General features: G+C 42.7%; 1 protein-coding gene across 1 annotated transcript in view; it reads left to right on the top strand.

Annotated features, from left to right (window-relative positions):
- Positions 1-6474: 6474 nt before the first annotated feature.
- DNMBP (dynamin binding protein) overlaps positions 6475-15461 on the top strand; it is a 120068-nt gene continuing 111081 nt past the window's right edge. Inside the window, exon 1 of the mRNA XM_004370025.2 lies at positions 6475-6524. The gene's annotated coding sequence lies outside the window, so the exon portion shown is untranslated. The remainder of the gene's footprint in view (positions 6525-15461) is intronic.

Below are 15461 nucleotides of genomic sequence, written 5' to 3'. Positions count from 1 at the left end.
ATCTGGTCTTTTTATTTTGTGAGTTAGAATTTTGTTCTACATCCTTCTCCAGCTCTGTCCAGAACCCTCTGTTGTGATCCTGGTCAGAGCAGTCAGTATCTCCATTTCTTAATTTCACCATCAACGTCTTGATGGTGTTGACTTATTCTTATGCAAAAAATCAAAACACCATTTCCAAGTAAAGGAGAATGGATGGTGACAGAAAAAAACAATAGAAGGGCATTTTAATTTTATTTAATTCAAGCACCATTTTAATTTTTTCTGTGACTCTTAACTCAAGTGAACTCAATAGTTCAACAAATATTTATTAGGCACACCTATGTGCCAGGAAAGTCCCTGGGTGGCGCAAGTGATTTGTGCTCTACTACTAACTGAAGGGTTGATGGTTCGAACCCACCCAGTGGCACCACAGAAGAAAGGCCTGGAGATCTGCTTCCATAAAAATTACAGCCAAGCAAACCCTAGGGAGCAGTTCTACTCTGTAACACATTGGCTTGCTATGAGCTAGAATCCACTTGATGGCAATGGGTTTGGTTATTTATTTTATTTTATTTTTTTTATGCACCAGGTACTGTACTAGGCAACAGAGACACAAAGGTAAATCCAACAGTCCCTGCCTTCAAGGAATTCACCGTCTGTGAAGATTTAAAAAAAAAAAAAAAACCTGTTGCTGTCGAGTTGATTCTGACTCATAGTGACCCTATGGGACAGAGTAGAACTACCCTATAGGGTTTCCAGGGAGTGCCTGGTGGATTCAAACTGCCAACCGTTTTGGTTAGCAGCCATAGGTCTTAACCACTATGCCACCAGGGTTTCGTCTGTGAGGATAGTGAGTGGTATATTACTCTTTAAGGAGTCCACTCAACAACACTATAACTCTTTACAATACTGTGTAAAGCAATGGAGGCCAGCCCTGTCAGAAGTCAAAGAATCAAAACCTGTGTTATCATTCAGTTGCCTGCTTTGCTTGGCTAATGTAGATGTGACTTAGTGTGGTATGAGGTCAGATGACTCATTTCTGAAACGCATGGTACACTAATATCAAACCATCATATGGCGGTGGGGGCCATGAACTTGGCCACAAGTTTAATAGGAAAAAGAATTGTGGCCCAGCTGCTTATACAGGTAGTGCATTCCAAAGCTGTGTTAAGGAGGCCTAGCATCACGTCAAAAGAAGCACAGTCCCACCATGCCCCGCAGGAGTCTAGTTTCCTCTGGAGTGTGGTATATAGTTCTTGGCACATTTTCAGGAGGGACCTTGAAGGTCACGGCATCCCTGAGCCTCTTGGACAAAATACTGTCAAGGGAAGGCAAGCATGACCCATTCTGAGCAAAGCTGTGAAACTAGGTGAGTGGGGAGCCCACATTGCACAGTGGACAAAGCATAGACTTTGAAACCTGACAGATGGAAGTTTGGATCTTGGCTTTGCGCTTTACAGGCTCTGTTATCTTGGACAAATTAATATTTCGAGAATACAGGTCCAGAATCACAATGGTACTCAAGTTGTCCCTCAAGACAATACAGGAGCCAATCTGGGGTGATGCGGTGACTGGACAATAGATCACTTAGTGAAAAGTTACTCTCTCATCAGTTTCTTTAGATCCTTTTGAACACATCGACGGGAAAGTTTGTATTCGGTCCTAACTTTCTAACACTAGCTGGCTTAGGCTGGGTTCTCTAGAAGAGCAAACCCAGTGTATTTATGTATACAGGAGAGATTTATTTCGAGGAAATGGCTCACACAGTTGTGGAGGCTGGCAAGTCCCAAATCCATGAGTCAGGCACCAGGCTGGGGGCTTCTCCTGACTCAAGTGGTTGCAGAGGCTGATGAACCCAAAATCTGTATGTCAGGCGGCAGGCTGCTGGCTCACAGGGTTGCAGGAGCGGGAGAATCCAAAATCTGCAGGTCAGGCAGCAGGCTGAAAGTGTCTCACGTCCTAAGAACCAGAGACTGGGAGAGCGTGAGCTTCGTCAGAACATCCAAATATATTGGATACAGGCCACACCCCCAAGGAAACACCCCTTCCAACTGATTGGCTGTTCACATCAGATCACAAAATGGAGGATGATTACATAATGTCTACCAAACCACTAGGAATCATGGCCTAGCCATGTTGACACATAAAATTAACCATCACACTGGCTAATTTCATTTTTTAACAAAGTAGGCCTCAGTCTTGGAACTCAAATTTAATAATACAGTTTTGTTTCTATTGTACTTATTTTTAAAGTTACCTCCTATGGTGGTACAGTGGTTAAAGTGCTCATCTGCTAACCAAAAGTTCAGCAGTTCAAACCCACCAGCCACTCCACAGCAGAAAGATGTGGCAGTCTGCTTCCGTAAAGATTTACAGCCTTGGAAACCCTATGGGGGCAGTTCTACTCTGTCTTATAGGATCACTATGAATCAGATTTGACTCAACAGCAATGGGTTTAGTTTTGGTTTTTATGAATTGCAATCTATACTGGTTTTGCATTTATGGGTGAGATACAAAATTTCCTTTGAAAAACAACCAACCAGTTGCTACTGAGTCTATTCTAATTTATGGCAACCCCACATGTTTCAGAGTAGAACTGCACTCCATAGAGTTTTCAATGGCTGTGATCTTTTGGAAGTAGAATGCCAGGCTTTTCTTCCAAGGTACCTCTGAGTGGATTCAAACTGCCAACCTTTCCACTAGTAGGCTAGCACTTAACTGTTTGCACCACCCAGGCAGTCCTTTAAAAACAAAATGAGTCAATTTAAATAAAAATCTTAAACAAAAAATAAAAAGGTGGTATAATGTTTAGTTAATAATCATTACGATGGTTTTTTGAGAGTACAAGACTGCGGCAAAAATCACAAAAGTGGTACAAGAATGATTAAAGTATGGGAAACAATAGGCAAGTTATTTAACCTCACTGAGCCTCCGTTCCTTCACTTACAAGCTAACAATAACTACCTTGCTGGGTTGTTGTCATGCTATATGCTAAGAACAAATGATCAATAGTATTCGGAAAAGGAAAAGATGTACTTGGTTATCTTGCTTCATTAATGTAGACAACTAAGAAAAGAAAATAAGGATGATTTGTAATTTAAAAAAAAAAAAACAAACTATTGATTTTTTTTTTCAAATAGGGAACCATAGTTGTTTCTTTTTCCTATGAAAAAAAAGATGAAGAGATAATATGTGCTAAGCGCTTAACATAAGGCCTGAGTCCCAATAAACATTTAATATAAAATTTTCTTTAGTATTTCAGTTTCCTCTTTCTTCCCCCATCTCCTTCCAGATCCCCAAATACTTTCTTACTTTTTTGTCTCCCCACTGAACCAGGAAGAGACCTGACAGATCACTTAGATACAAGATATCCTGATGGATACACAAGATGAATGAGCTTTTTTCCAAACTATCACCTCAACTGGACATTTGCATTTAGAGGTAGATTTATGTACTCGTTTGGTTGATTTTTACTTTTAATTATGAAAGAATTCCTTGTTCCTCATTAAAGCAATTTCAAGCTTCTGCACATAGATAGGAAGAGAAGGAGCCCCTAGGAAACACTGCATCAATATATAAGAATAGCCCCGAAGATAGACATGATACAGTGTTTTCTTAGAACTCAGAAACTTCCTCAAGGGCCTCTCCTCCTCCAGGAAGAACAAAACAGGAATTGGCCTTACTCTTGCAATCAGGGCTTATTCCTAACTGGAACTAAATGGCTTCCAGTGTCTTCCTGTAGGAGTTACCCTTGCCCTAGCACAAGTCCACCAGACAGACATCCTCTCTCCCTACCCTCCTGGACAGTCCCCGCCACCACCTAGGTCCATCCAACCTTAATCCTCTCCTTTCTGAACCTCTGTCCTGAGACTCCCAGGTACATTTTGGTACCATTTTAATTAACAGTGCATAGTATTTCCATGTGATACCCCTTCCTTCTTAGGATGCCTTCTATATTCTACCACTAAGTTGTTGGACCACATATTCTTTAATAATAGAAATAAGAATATATTATTTTATCTGCACTACATCTTCTAGAGCTGAGCCTGTGGCTATTTCAGGATTAACAGTTTGTTCCACGAGCAGGCCCAACTTTGGTTCGTTTCAGCAGCTTGCTACTCTCTCTCATTGGCTTGCCATTGCTAATAGCAGCTTGTGGCTGTGGCGTGGTACATTCCAGAGGGAAGCCAGAGGGAGTTTGCTTTGATTTGGGGCCTAGACATGCCAAGATGTTAGTGATGTAGTCCGTCCTGACAACGACGAGAACTTTTAGATGCAGTGTACCTTGACAAGTTGGATTTAGGTGAAGACAGGAGATCAAAGGATGACACACCCAAATGGTTTTTGTTAACGAGATTAATCACAATGCACAGAGACTGATCTGTTCTGTGTTTTGGTTAATTAAGGATTGTTTAGGGGGGAACTACTTTTTAGTATTAATATTGCACATGTGGATATTATTACTAACAAAGCAGTTCCACACATATTTATCTCTTCTGCTCATTTTCATTTCAGTCCTTTTAATTGAGGATATTTTATAGTGTATCAATTCATTGACTCAGCATAAAATTCACTATCCTTACCATGGCCCACCAGGCCCTGAATGATCTTGACTTCTGTCTGTTTTCCAATCTCATCTCATAGCACTTCTCTGTTACCCACTGTATTGGTCTCCTATGGGGCCCGTTAACACATTACCACAAACTGGGTGGCTTAACATAACAGAAATTTATTCTCCCACAGCTCTGGAGGGCCTAAAGTCCAAATTCAAGGTATCAGCTGTGGCACGCTCTTTCCAAGAGCTTTAGGAGAAGACTCTTCCTCCTCTTTTTCAGATTCTGGTAACCACAGGTGTTCCTTGGTTTGTGGCAGAATAACTCCAGCCTCTGCCTCTGTCTTCTTATGGCTGTCTTCCCTCTGTGTGTCTGTCTCTTCTCTTTTTATAAGGACACCAAACCCCCAAAAAACCAAACCCGTTGCTGTCGAGCTGATTCCAACTCATAGCGACCCTATGAGACAGAGTAGAACGGCCCCATAGAGTTTCCAAGGAGCGCCTGGTGGATTCGAACTGCCCCAGTCTTATTGAACTAGGACCCACCCTATTCCAGTATGACCTTGTGTTAACTAATCGCTGCGTATACTTTCACCAAAAATATAATAATTTTTTTTAAAAAAATTCAGATTCAGTAAGTAGATCATTCTGAAATTGACTCTTTCGCGTGAAAGACAGAAAAAGTTTAGATTGATTTTGATCTATGCTAAGGCATCCTGAAAGTTTTCTTTTTGAAATTAAATTTTAAAAAAATCAACACTGATTTTTAGTTCATCTTGATTTCTTATCGTATGGCATACTTGATTCTTTGTTCAAAAAACATTAGCAAAGCGCATCCACAGAAAACAAAATTGTAGTTAACTGAATAATAATAACAGTATCTTCAAAAATAAAGGCATTGGATTTGCAATGTTAATAATTTACTCTAGAGGGAAGAAAAGGCACTGTTTTACAGGCAAATGAAGCATTTGCTAAGAATTTTGTCAAAACCCAGGACGTTCGTATTTTGCCAAGAGTGTTCATATGCATCAGGAAGCACAGGAAAAGGCAAAATGATATATTCCGATGGAATTTTTGAAATAAAGATTTATCTCTGTTATGCACGCATAGCGATAGATTTACTTCATTCTTCATAATCTCTGAGGTAAAGTTCAGAAATTCAAATAACATAGCCAAGGAGTGTGAATGTGTGACCTTTAATACACAAAGGGAATACTGCGGCGATTCAGGAATGACTTAGAAGTGTCCTCTAAGCCCCGCCCAAGTTCTTGCCTTCTGTCATTTTTTGCTTTTAAATTCTCAAAGATGTTCTGAGAGACTTCGCTCAGAAGAAACGGGACAGAAGCGAACGAGTTACTGCATGTCATGATACAGAAAATTGCCTTGGGGTAGCAAAGAGGACACCACTACAAATAGACATAAATAGAACTGAACTTCTCTACATGAAATTCTGACTTTTTTCTGTGTTGGAGGGCAGTATGGGGGACGAGAGAACAGTAAAGGAACTTGCTATTAACCACAGCTGCACGTAAGTAGAAAACGCCTTGCAGGAGCGGCCGGCAAGGCCGCACTAGCCTTGCCCGCGCGGTGCCGCTGGGAGCCGCCGAGATGCAGCAGGGGCGGGTCCCAGGCGGGGTCCTCTGCGGCGGCTCCGCCCCCAGTGCCTCAGTTTCCCCCGGTGGACGTCCTCGGAGCACCGCCCCTCTGACGTCGCGAGGCGGGCGGGGCCAGGGATCGGCCGCCAGGGGGCGCAAGCTCCGGGCGGGCGCGGGGGAGGACCGTGAGCAAGGAGCCGAGGGTGGCGCTCCCGGGACTGAACGGGCCGTGCCGGCCGAGGCGGAAGCCTGGGCAGGAGGCTGGAGGCGGGGCGGCTGCGCTGAGTCAGACCGGATTGACCCGCCCGCGGCTTCTAGGGGCCGCAGTGACAGCGGGCCCGGGACTGGCGGCTGTAGCTGCGAACTGCGCCGAGGGACCGCTGAGCTGCAGAGAGCAGGTCAGGGCCAGGGCCAGGGCTGGGCGGGGAGCGCGGGGCCGCTGTGCGGGGGCCGCGGGCGGAGAGCACCCGCGCCCCGGGGGACGCGCCGCGCGAACAGGCCTGCACTGGCCCCTTCCCCGCGACAGCCGCTGCACTTGGTTGGGAGTGTCCGGGAGCACCTCCTCGGGCTCGTCTCGTCCGAGGTGAGGTCGAGCCCCTGTGAGGTCCCCTAGTTGGAGAGGCTAGGTGGCCCCAGTCAGAGGGATGCGAACGTGGGGTTTTTTAGTGTCAAGCCCAGGGCTCTTTTCACTGCACCACCCTGCCACTCAGGCAACGAGGCGGAATTTGAGAGCTGGAAGTTAGTGTTACCCCAACCCTCTTACGTTACAGATGAAGAAATTCTTTTTTGCTTGCTCAAAGTCACACATCCAGTCGGTATAGGAGTCTGTGAGTCTGTGTCAGGGAGACAGGGATGGATGGTTTCCGAAGCAAGAGGGAGACCTGTTTGGCTGGAGATGCAAGTTTGGTTATGGTGGAGTTTTACAGTTACTCACAAACTCCCTTATTCCAGTAGCAGATACTGATGTCCACCAGGCATCAATTTCTCAAAGCACTTCTCTCGAAAAGGGTGATCTCTTGAAAGGGCTGTTGATGCTGTCATCCTCACTGATGACGGATAAAGGATGATTTGGATAAAGGGATATTGGGGTTACCAGCTGGCCAGGATCTGCTGCAAATTGGGAACTATGGAGAATGTTTGGTGTATAAAGCTCAACTTTAAATGCAATTTCATTATCCCTTGTTGCCTGTCTCATTTATACAATAATGAAGGCACTCATATTCTGTCATACTGGTAACTTGCCTTTAACCACTAACCAGTTGCTGTTGAGGTGACTCCTCTTTTACTGAAGCAGATCACCAGGCCTTTCTTGTGCTGTACCACAGGGAGGGTTTGAACTGCCGACCTTTAGGTTAGTAGTCAAGCTCTTAACCGTTTGCACACCCAGGGGTCTTGACTTGTCTTCGTTGTGGTTGTCTGCCCTCGAGTCAATTCTGACTCACAGCTACCCTATAGAAAAGAGTAGAATAGCCCCATAGGGTTTCCGAGGTTGTAATCTTTACAGAAGCAGATTGCCACATCTTTCTCCTGCAGGCATCTTTTGTTGAAACACTTTCTTTTTGTAATTAGTGATGCTCTGGTATCTGGCAAGCTACCAGATTGCTGGTAACACTAATGTTTAGAGTTTAAGCATAGTTTAGCTCCTGTCATTTACATAGCTGAGTTACAGGGAGAAAGGAGGATTATTTAATCCATAGCAGTATTTTGTAAGATTGAAGTACCCAACAGCATGTTGTTATTAGGTGCCATCGAATCGATTTGGACTCATAACGACCCCTTGTGACAGAGTAGAACCGCTCCATAGGGTTTTCTAGGCTATAATCTTTACGGCAGTAGATTGCCAAATCTTTTCTCCCACAGAGCAGCTGGGTGGGTTCCAACTGCCAACCTTTTGGTTAGCAACCAAGTGCTTAACCATTGCACCATCAGTCAGTGATTTCTCAGAGTCAGTGCTGCATTTATTACTCTCCCAGCATGAATAGATTCAAGGTGGGGAGCAGGTTAGTTTGTCCCGTAGGACTTGTTTTTTCCTAAAATACTGAATGAAAAGATCTCTAGGGCCCCCTTCCATCTCTAAAGTTCCCTGATTTTACATGTTAACTTCAAACATATGTCATTAATTGTGACAACAACAACAAAAAGTTAAGAAAAAAAAAAAGTGTTCATGTATGCGAGACTGGAATGCATGCTTTGTGCACAGTGGGAATAGCCAAAGTCTGACCTGGGCATGGGGTCCGTGCAAAGCCACAGACAACTTTTGCAATAAGCCGAGAACATTCCGACTCAGAAAATGTGATAAGATGTCTATTATGCAGTGCTCACAGTGTGTGTATTTTTGGCTGAGATATAATAGTAACCTTTATAGATGCTCTGGCCAAATAAGTACAAGTTATTTATTTTGTCGTGCAGCCCCAAAGCAGAGCCTGTCCCGCTTCTTGTTTCCGTCAATCTCCTGTCTTTTCTGGTTTCTTTCTCCTCTGAATGTCTTGCTTATCTACAGAGACCCTCATCACATTCCTCTTCTCATTGACATCATAAATTCCTTCAAGCACTGATTGAACTTACACTACTTTTTTCTTCTCTCAAATCATGTTTGAACTTGATCAGTTATGATTCGTGAATCACCATTTAAGATCTCTTAAGAACTTAGGGTGGGTATTCATTTTTAGGACACAGTGTAAAACTCTGAGTGGCTCTGGTTCTGGAAAAGGGTTAAGTGGGCCAGGCTTAGATTTTTATCTTCTGACTGCTTAGAGACTGTAACATAGGAAGCTTCCAGAGCCAGTAAACTCATTTACGTCTACTTCAGATGGAAACCCTTTCAGCATGATGCATAGCGAATCTTCAAATTCATTTTAATTCTCAACCCTCCCAGTCATTTTTCAGCATTTGGCTAAAATAAGCAAAAATTGATTTTTCAAATTACAGATACTTCAGTGTGAAATTTGCTTTGGGGAATTTTTTTTTTTTATGATAAAAACACTTAAAATAGAACACAGGTGGAGGCTTGCAAGACTTATTGCCAGGGATAAAGCTTGAAATTTTCAAAGTTCGTTATTCTGTTGATTCTGAGGTCAGTTAATGTATTACCTCACTGCATGGTATCATGACAGAATTATCTGTTGTGAAATTCTCAAGTATGGATGGTCTTCTGCTAAAACATCCTAAACATTCCTTCAGCATACTTCTAAAAAGTTTCACAGCACCAGTTCAGTTTAGTATTAAATAGTTTCTTATACCCAGCTCAGGAAAACATCTGAATAAACTAATTCTCAAGACTGGATAACTTAGTCGCGTTGGTCGGGAGTTAATTATGAGGTGTAAGTCTCTTGCCTGGAAAGGCCGAAAGGTCTAAAGTAGTAGCTGTAAAATCAGATCACAGGGCAGCTTCATCATGAAAGAGCCGTTAAACAAACCAAGGTGTTAACTTTTGGTTGGGTACTTTATCCTCAGTGCCATAAAAGGCAGCCATAGGAGGTAAAATAGACATAGAGTAGCTAAAGTGCATTACTTCATTTTAGATATTTAAGGTCTTCTAACTTGAAGCACAGGGCCCCCAAGAACTGAGGCAGCACAGAAGAGCAAACAGGGCTGTGTGCTAGGAGTTTGAAGGCCCAGGTTTTAGTGCTGACTCACTCATTCAATCAACAAATAGATGCTGTAGGTGTATGTTGTTGATAGTTGACGTCGTGTCGATTCCGACTCATGGTGCTATGTGTGCAGAGTAGAACTGCTCCATAGGTTTGTTTGTTTGTTTTGTTTTTTTTTTTAATATTTTATTGTGCTGTCTGGGAAGGTTTACAGAGCAAAATAGTTTCCCCTTCAACAATTTGTACACAGAATGTCCCAAGACATTGGTTGCAGTCCCCTCCGTGTGTCGGCACTCTCCCCATTTTCACCCTGGATTCCCTGTTACCTTTGGTTCGGTTTTCCTACCCCTTCCTGCCTTCTCATCTTTGCTTTTGGCCAGCTTTTGCCCTTTTGGTCTCATGTAATTAACTCTTCTGAGGAGCTTGTTCTTCTTGAGTGTTAATTGTTTATTTTGTAGGCCTGTCTGCTTTTTGGCTGAGAGTGGTATCATGGATTGAATTGTGTCCGCCAAAAATATGTGCCAGTTTGGCTAGGCCATGATTCCCAGTATTGTGTGGCTGTCCTCCAGTTTGTGATTGATGTAATTTTCCTTCGTGTTGTAAATCCTAATCTCTGCTTGTGGTTAATGAGGCAGCACTGGGTTGTGTTGAAGAGGATTAGGGTGGGATGTAACACCCTTTATCAGATCACATCCCTGATTCAATGTAAAGGGAGTTTCCATGGGGTGTGGCCTGTACCACCTTTTACCCACAAGAGATAAAAGGAAAGGGAAGCCAGAAGAGAGTGGGGGACCTCCTACCACCAAGAAAGCAGTGCTGGGAGCAGAGTGTGTCCTTTGGACCTGGGGTTCCTGCACAGAAAATCTCCTAGTCCAGGGGAAGATTGATGACAAGGACCTTCCTCCAGAAGAAGCCTTCCCCTGGACCTGACACCCTGAATTTGGACTTCTAGCCTACTAGACTGTGACAGAATAAACTTCTGTTTGTTAAAGCCATCCACTTGTGGTATTTCTCTTACAGCAGCACTAGATGACTAAGACAGGTGGTCTCTGGGAATGGCTTCAGTTCCATGCTAGAAGGGCCGTAGTCTCGGGGGTTCCTCCAGTCTCTATTAGACCAGTTAAGTGTAGTCTTTTCCATAGGGTTTTCAAGGCTGTGATCTTTTGGAAGCAGATTGCTAGGGCTTTCTTCCCAGGTGCCTCTGGCATGAATAAAACAGACCAAAGAAACAACACCAAACCAGTTGCCATGGAGTCAGTCCTGGCTCTCATGGCAACCCCACATGGGTCAGAGTAGAACTGAGTCCCATAGGGTTTTCAATGACTGGTTTTTCAGATGTAGATTGCCAGGCCTTTCTTCCTCAGCACCTCTGGGTAGGCTTGAACTGCCAGCCTTTCGGTTCGCAGCCAAGCGCTTAACCATTTGCACCACCCAGGGACTCCAAAACAGACAAAGCCCTGTCCTAAGGGAGTAGACAGTTGGTGGGGTGCAGGCAGACAATAAATAAATATGTGAACTGATAGAAGGTCAGATGATCATTAAGTACTGTGGAGAACTTTATAAGCAGTGTAAGAGGGAAAGGAGAGTGTGTGTGTAAGGGGATTTACTTTTTATGGAGTGGTCACTGAGAGTGAGCAAGAGGCTGAGGGATGAGCAGGCGGCAAGCCGTGATGCAGAAGCATGCTTGGCGTGTGTGAGGAGCCACACGGTCGTGGTGTGGGGGCAGTGTGGCTGTGGGTGAGGGGAAGACAGCGGCAGTTGAGGGGGTGGGAGTGGGAAGGGGCAGATCAGTGCAGGCCATTGTAAAGATTTTGGCCTTTGCTCTGAGTGAGGGGGAAGCCATCAGAGGGTTTTGAACAGAGAAGTTTATGATAACTTGTTTTAAAAAGATTGCTCTGACTGCTGGGTTGAGAAAAGATGCAAGGGGACAGGGCAGAATCAGGGAGACGTTCTTTTTTTCACTAGCTGTGTAACCCTAAACCTTAATTCTTCTCTGGGCCTTCATTTCCCCTAGCTCTAGGGTCCCTGGGTGATGCAAATGGTTTGTGATCAAATACTAATCTAAAGATTGGTAGTTTGAACCCCCCTAGTGGGGCTACGGAAGAAAGACCTGATGACTTGTTTCTGTAAAGATGATAGCCAAGAGGACCCTGTGGAGCAGTTCTACTCAGAATCGACTCAACAGCAACAGGTTTTGTTTTGTTTTTTTCTTCTAGCTCTAGGATTTTAAGATTCTAAGTAGCATGGACTATTTCAGGGGGTGGGGGGCGGCAGGGCAAGAGGATTGCATATGGAGAGGTTTTAAAAGGAAATGGGTTCAACTGACCTGAAAACTTAACACCAACCCACCTTTAGCTGAGTCACCCAAAATCAAGAGGTAATCAGGTCTTTTCAGTCTGATAGTCAGGTCATGAGAACAAAGAGTCTTTCGTGAATATTCTCTGCTGATCCCTTTAGTACTTTGCTGATCCCTAAACTTTCCCTTCCTGCTTGAAAAACGGTGAAAAGCTGTTACTCATCAACAGAGCTGGCAACCAGAATAGCTTTTGTTGTTAGGAAAATTGGAAACTTTTGGGTAGGAAACAATTCTAATTTTTTTTATTTTATCACAGGGCATTTGAATTCTTTTATTACACGCAAGGAGTCTAAAAGATTTCTTACGTTTTAATCCCCTTACCCCACCCCAGCTCCTTTCGTGCCTCATAGGTGCTTATTCTAATGCATTTGTGTGTTTCTTTTTGTCTGTATAGTATCTTGCAAAGTGGCAATGTTTGATTTATATGCATATACTCTAATTTATAATGCTCTATTTCATTATGCTTCCCTTTTCTGGAAGTACTGTTTTTAAGATCCATCCGTGTTGCTATGTGTACATCTGATTCTTTGCTTCTGAGTATTGTCCTGTATAGGTAGTCCCCGACTTACCACATATTTGATTTACAACAAACTGCACTTAGGACCATCTGGGTTTTTTTTGTACATCTTATCGTTAGTAATATGTACTATGTACAGTGTTGTAGTGTGTAATTTGCTGAAGTTATCATTCTCAGATGTTCACTCGCAGATGTTCAATGTTATGATTTACTATTCAAAACACTGCAGTATAGCAGGCTTTGAAAACTAAAAAAAAAAAAGAGGTATTCAACTTATATCAGAACTGATTTATGATGGAGTCGTTGGAACGGAATCCCGTCATAAGTTGGGGACTACTTGTATTCCGTGCTGGGTGTATCCACCGCAATTTCACTTAACCGCTCTCTCTCTGATGGATACTCAGGTTGTCCCTACTCTCTACTGTTGTTGTGTGCCGTCCAGTCGATTTTGACTCAGAGGTTGCACGTGACAGAGTAGAACTGCCCCATAGGATTTTTAGACTGTAATCTCTACTGGAACAGATTGCCAGGTCTTTCTTCCGTGGAGACCCTGAATGGGTTCAAACCACCAGCCTTTCTGTTAGCAACTGAGTGCTTAACTGTTGTGCTACCAGTGTTCCTTCCCACTCTCTAACACCACAAATATTGCTTCAGTGAACATCTTCGGACATGTCCACTTATAGAGCGGTATAAGATTCTATGGGATATATACCTTGAGGGAATTGCTGGATTATAGGTTTGCATATACCGAAGTGGATTCAGTAGTTCCAGATTCCTCTCTGCAGTGGCTCTCCCAGACTCTCCCACTAGAAGTACACAAGGGTTCTCGTATCTTCATGTTCCCACCAACACTGAACTTTATCCAGCTCTCATAGGTACAAAGTGACATCTTGTCATTTTAATTTGTATTTCTCTGATTACTTATGATTTTGAGCATCTCTTCTTATACAAAGGAACCCTGGTGGCACAGTAGTTAAAGCGCTTGACTGCTAATTGTAAGGTCAGTGGTTCAAACCCAGCAGCTGCTCCACGGAAGAAAGATGTGTCAGTCAAGCTTCCATAAAGATTTGCAGCCTTGGAAACCCTGTGGGGCAAGTTCTACTCTGTCCTGTAGGGTCGCTATGAGTCGGAATCAACTGTATGGCAATGGGTTTGGTTTGGTCTTCTTAAGTTCTTCTATAAATTGCTTGTTCATATCTTTACCCATTTTTTTTTCTTTTTTTTTAAATTGTACTTTAGATGAAGGTTTAGAGAGCAAATTAGTTTCTCATTGAACAATTAATACACATATTGTTTTGTGACATTGGTTGCCAACCCCGCGACGTATCAACACTCTCCTTTTCTTGACCTTGGGTTCCCCATTACCTGCTTTCGTGTCCCCTCCTGCCTTCTCGTCCTTGCCCCTGGGGTCGTGTGCCCATTTAATCCCATTTTGTTTTACAGGCCTGTCTAATCTTTGGCTGAAGGGTGAACCTCAGGAGTGACTTCAGTACCGAGTTAACAGAGCCTCTGTGGGCCATACTCTCGGGGTTTCTCCAGTCTCTGTCAAGCCAGTAAGTCTAGTCTTTTTTTGTGAGTTAGAATTTTGTTCTACATTTTTCTCCAGCTCAGTCCAGGACCCTCTATTGTGATCCTGTCAGAGCAGTGGGTGGTGGTAGCCAGGCACCATCTAGTTGTGCTGGACTCAGTTTGGTGGAGGCTGTGGTAATTGTGGTCCATTAGTAGTTTGAACTGATCTTTCCCTTCTGTCTTTGGTTTTCTTCATTCTCCCTTGCTCCAGACGGGATCTTTGCCCATTTTCAGTTGGAGTCACTATCTGTTTTGTTGTTGCTGTTGACTTGCAGAAGTTATTTTGTAATAAAGATACTAACTCATTGTCATGTTTAGACTTTGTACATACCTTCTCATTTGGTCATCTATTAATTTTGCCCTTGCCGCCCTTTGATCAAGAAAAATTATTAATTTCAGTGCAATCAAATAAATAAATAAATTCTTTGATTTATGATTTGTGCTTTTGGAGTTTGGTTTAAGAAGTTCTTCCCAATCCCTGGTTCATATCTATATTTTTAATCTATCTAGAGCCCACATTTGCATGTGGTTTTAGAGTTCCAGTCCTGTTAGTCTCTATCGAATGAGCTAGTTTTTCCAGTAACATCTCCAAAAAAAAAAAAAAAATCCATGTTTTCCTCTGTTGAATTGTGGTACCCTACTTTCTCATATATTGTTTCCATGGATAAACTGGTCTGTCTCTAAGCCTCTATTCTTTTCCATGAAACTATCTCTCAGGTCTTGCTTCATTTTTTATTGCTCTGTTTTTGTTATGGTGGCTTTGTACTATGTTGTAATGATGGCACAGCAAGTCCCCGATCGCTGTTCTTCATTTTTCACGTTTACTTAGCTAATCCTGAACCATTATTCTTTCATATAAATTTTGAATTGTGGAGTAAGTTTATCAATTTCCTCAAAAATTATGTATTTTTGGAATTTTGATTGGAATTACCTTGAATTTGTAGATTCTTTGGGGGAGACTTGACGTCTTTTTAGTATTAACTCATTCCATCCAAGAGCATGTAATGTGTCTCTCAATTTATTCAGCTCATTCTTTTTTAGAGCTGGTTTTATTTGGAAATAATTTTAAACTAATGGAAGAGTTCTAAGAATAGTACAAATAACTCCTGTATACCCCTCACTCAGATTCAGCAAATGTTAGCATTTTGCCATATTTGCTTTATTACTTCCTGGCTACATTCTTACACATGTTTTTTGCCTGACCCATTTGAGTTAGTTACCAACATCATGCCCTTTTACTCAGATCATTTTTTAAGTTTCTTTATTAGAATTCTAAAGTTTTCTTTATAGAGATCTAAGCAGG

Source organism: Trichechus manatus, unplaced genomic scaffold (assembly GCF_000243295.1).
Source record: "Trichechus manatus latirostris isolate Lorelei unplaced genomic scaffold, TriManLat1.0 scaffold00007, whole genome shotgun sequence".
In the NCBI taxonomy this organism is placed as follows: domain Eukaryota; kingdom Metazoa; phylum Chordata; class Mammalia; order Sirenia; family Trichechidae; genus Trichechus; species Trichechus manatus.
The sequence above is the reverse complement of the archived record's forward strand: the minus strand, read 5'-3'. Positions and strand labels throughout refer to the sequence as shown.